Source organism: Hylobates moloch, unplaced genomic scaffold, assembly GCF_009828535.3.
Source record: "Hylobates moloch isolate HMO894 unplaced genomic scaffold, HMol_V3 SCAFFOLD_3, whole genome shotgun sequence".
NCBI lineage: Eukaryota > Metazoa > Chordata > Mammalia > Primates > Hylobatidae > Hylobates > Hylobates moloch.
Genome location: NW_026652278.1, coordinates 38,997,185 through 39,001,655, shown reverse-complemented (window position 1 = coordinate 39,001,655; position 4,471 = coordinate 38,997,185). Strand labels below are relative to the sequence as shown.

At 42.8% G+C, this 4,471-nt stretch overlaps 1 pseudogene; it reads right to left on the bottom strand.

Moving 5' to 3' along the window:
• Positions 1-530: 530 nt before the first annotated feature.
• On the bottom strand, positions 531-3,573 carry LOC116480608 (C-terminal-binding protein 2-like; annotated as a pseudogene).
• Positions 3,574-4,471: the final 898 nt, after the last annotated feature.

The window sequence follows — 4,471 nt, the reverse complement described above, 5'->3', positions numbered from 1 at the left end:
AGTATAAAGGTTTAATGCTATTTAAAAAGGAAGATCCATGAAATTAACTTAGAGTTCTTAACCTATGGAAATGGCTGATGTAAATTATTTTACAACATCTCTTTGTAAATGTCACAATTGTTCGGTTATTGGCAAAAGAGTTTCAAGGTTCACTTCCCTCCCTTGAGCCAGGTAATTTTGCTTTGGGTTAAATTAAAATCAAAACTCTAAAAGTTGAGCAACTTTGTTTTTTGAATTGACTTAGCTCTAACTCACTATTATATCTTAAGGATGGCATGATTTGATAATGATGGACTTGTGTGAGGTTTTAATTTTTAATTTAACTTTCTATCACATGAAGTACTTTTCAGTGTTCTTGAGTCTGGTTATGGTATTAGGCAGATAGAACCCTGGAGTAACAAGGGTTGGAATTTGGCTAATTGACAATGCAGTTGCCTTAAACATCTCAAGTAGAGAACTTTTACGTTAGTGAGATGTAACTGAATTTCAGAACTTAACAGAAATTTTTTTATTGGGAATTGCATTGAATGCTAAATGTCCACCTTTACAATAAACAAATATAGTAATGATAACTCACACTGAAACAAAACATACTTCTGATAGCCATTTTTCTATTTGGGACAGTTTTAAAGTTTTTCTTTTGTCACAAAAACAAGAATATACTTATATAAAGGTGCAGAATAGGCCATCTTTTAAAACAAAAAGGCAATGATTCACAAAGACTATGAATAAAGCATGTAACTACTTGATACAAATCTGATAGGATTTGTTAAAATTAGTCAAATCTAATACATCTGAAGTGTACTTGTATAAAATGTCATGGGAAGAAAAGAAGACTTTATCAATGTCTAAAAAAGTGGGTTTGTTCATAGAAGATCTGACAAGTTATCATAAAAAGTGTTCCCTGAGATATAAGGAAATGCAACATTATCTTCTTGAACTCTTTTAGTTAAAGACTTTCCACTTAATAAAATAGCAGAGGATCTGAGACTGAGAAAATATATTTGAGTAAAAACAGGTTGTGAAACTTAATACTATTTTTCCCCATCGTCAGAAGGTTTTACTGAACTTAAAACCAACTTGCCCACTCAGTATGCAGTTCAGATGTGAAAGACAGTTTTCTGTACAGGAGTCTGTGCTGTCTCCAATCCTATGCATGCAGATATCTAACACAGGCAAACAATTTTGTCTCCATTTTGTAGTAATGTAATGTTCCTATTAGCAAAAAGAGGTAATCAGCCTCTGTAGCCTGAAGGGACTAGAGTCTTAAAACAGGGATTTCCTCCTAACGTTTTTTATTTTCATGTTTTTGAAACTCTTGATGTAACATTTTGGAGCAGAGTGTTCAGGACCTGCTGTGCCCAAAGGACTGATAAAGGAAAAATCACTATTTATTCTTTGTGGGTTGACGCACAGATGAAAAACTTAACATACAATAACAGCAGCTGGTTATTAATAAATAACATCATAGTCTTTCAGCTCTTCTGTAAGCAGAGGACATGTTCAACTTTCCAGCTAGTTTTAACACTGCAACATTAATGATGCATATATCCAGAATCAGTTTAAAAAGACCATCAAATTCCTTTTCTCTTCATTAATTTTTTTGCTGTCTGTTGGTCTCAAGTTTATCTGAATTATTATCTTTCGGCATTCTCTGCTATTGCTTGTTAAGGTGTTATTTATTTAATTTTTTTTGAGACAGAGTCTCCCTCTATAGCCCAGGCTGAGTGCAGTGGCGCTATCTGCAACCTCTGCCTCCCAAGTTCAAGCGATTCTCGTGCCTTGGCCTCCCGAGTAGCTGGGACTACAGGCGCCCACCACCACGCCCCGCTAATTTTTGTATGTTTTTGGTAGAGACAGGGTTTTTCCATGTTGTTCAGGCTGGTCTCGAACTCTTTCCTCAGTGATCTGCCTGCCTCAGCCTCCCAAAGTGCTGGGATTAGAGGAGTGAGCCACCGTCTGACCTCGTTGGGGTGTTCTTGATTGTCCCCATGTTTTATGGGCTGGTTGGGAGAGGGAGCTTGGTAAGGGTGTGCCACGGTGGGGAGATTGTGAATCACTGGAATGCCTCCAGGGATGATCCCTCCCATGGTGGCAGGAAGTCCTCCTGGAGCCAGATCCACCATGTTTGGCCAATATCTGCATGCACACCATTGAGCTCGGGATAAACTGCTTGCTGGTTTATTATTGACCAAGGAGCTCATGTGACAAAGAATTCCTTGTTCACACAGTTTTCTTTCTTTTTTTTCTCTTTTCTTTTTTTTTGTTTTAGTGGTGCGATCTCAGCGCACTGCAACCTCCGCCTACCAGATTCAAACGATTCTCGTGCCTCAGCCTCCGGAGTAGCTGGGATTACCAGCACACACCACCATGCCCAGCTAATTTTTGTATATTTTGTTAAAGACGGGGTTTCACCATGTTGGCCAGCCTGGTCTTGAACTCCTGAGCTCAAGTAATCCACCCATTTTAGCCGAAGTGCTGGGATTACAGGGATGTGCCACAACGCCCAGCCCTTCACACAGTTTCTTAAGCTTTCTGGGATGTGAAGGCTTGGCGGATCTTGGTGGCAGCTGCCTTCCTTGTCTCTAGTGATGTTTGCTCACTATACCAGGCGGTGTGGGGAGTACAGATAGGATTTGATGCATCTTTCAATGGACCAGGAACAAAGCTGAAGGGCTCCTATTCATGCATTTGGAGGGCTGCCTCTCCTTTCCTGCCCTCCTTGAGGGCCCTGAGCTAAGGCTTTCTCATCCACCAGGATGCCCCAGGCTACATTTGCAAGGAATGCTTCTTGCCTTATCTACTTTATAGTAAAGTCATCAAAGAGGTGGTGGTGATGTTCATTGAGATTACAGTGCAAGGAGACGCAGTGTCTCTCATACAACAAATCCTGCAGGGTGTAGGTCCTCTGCAGGCCCAGGAAACATTCTATCCCATCCTGCAAGTAGGGGTCATAAAATATGACACTCAATCCAAAGGCCTTGGGTAGAACAGCAACTGCCTGCCTCTTGCAATTGCAGCCAGTGAGGCCCACCATCTCCCTAAGATGTAGGCTCCTCCTGAGTTGACCTCGTGGATCTGCTCCATACTCTGTACCCACGTCGCTTCCCGCAGCGTCTGGTACAGCCACCTGTTCTTCCGGTACAGCTGGAAGTGGAATTGACTGTCTGTTCCACTGCTATGGACAGGATGCTGCACACAGCGATCCTGAGCTTGCTGGCAGCCCTGATGTTCTCAGAGTCATAGCTGCTGCCTATCTGCACGGTCACTCTCAGGGCTTTTAACCTCTCCAAGTCCTCCCTGGTGAGGGTGATGGTGTGGTACCTCATGGTGCCTACCGCTTCGTTTAAACCTACTCTTGGATCTCCTGTGTGGACTGCATGTCACAGAAGGCCACGGTGGCTAGGTTTTTCAGGATAGGCATCTCTATGGTGCAGTGGCCTCAGTCCAGCAGTGCCACTGGGGGCTGGGGGGTGCTGGGGTGCAAAGGGCCTGTTCACTGCCTGAAAGCAGATACCTTCGCCCTTCACAAATTCTGTTCAATTGCCGTCTCTTGACTTTGTGCTTATCCATAGGGCCTTATTTATTGAACTTTGCAACTCAGATTCAAAAGTTAAAGCAACCCTCTGAGAGCTTAGGGAAACTTGGCTGAACCTGCATGCCTGATGGCACAATGAACCCAATGTAAATCTGTCCACGAACGCTGTAGGTCGCATGAAGGGTGGTCCCTCTTTTTAAGTAAATACAGCTTCATTGGTTCAAAACCTGTTTCCCTGCAACTCTGCTCCCATTGCATAATCAGGAACCTCCTTGAGAGTCCACTAGAGGGGCCAGGAATACCATGACCCCAGGTCTTTAGCACCCCAAGTCTGCGATCACTGGGAGTGGAGGTGGCTCATACACAGTCCTGCCAGGTCCTTGCTGCTTCTCTAAGCCTTAGTCGCGGGCTAGGGGCCCACCCCAATATCCCTTGTGGTCTTGTGGCTTCTCCTCTGCCAGGTCCTGCAGACGTGAGGGGCACCAGCGACCTCGCTGGTGTGAGGCCCTGCTGGGTCAGACCCCCACTTTGCTCTGAGGTGGCCCACCTAGCACTTACTTTCTTTTTTATTGAGATAAAATTTAGCACAGGAAAATATACTTTTTAATTATAAGTTGACAATTTACAACTGTATAACTTTATGGGGTACAAAGTGATATTATAGTTTATTAAAACAATGTAGAATAATTAAATGAAGCTGGTTAATATACCCATCACCTCAAATCCTTAGCATTTTTAATGATGAACACTTGAAATCTACTCTTAGCAATTTTGAAATGTAAAATACTCTATTATGAACTATTCACTATGCTGTGCAATAGAACTCAAAAAATGAAAAAAAGATATTCCTCCCGTCTGAGATTTTGTATCCTTTGACTATTATCTCCCCATTCCTCCCATCCCCCAGCCTCCGTAACCACCATTCTACTCTCT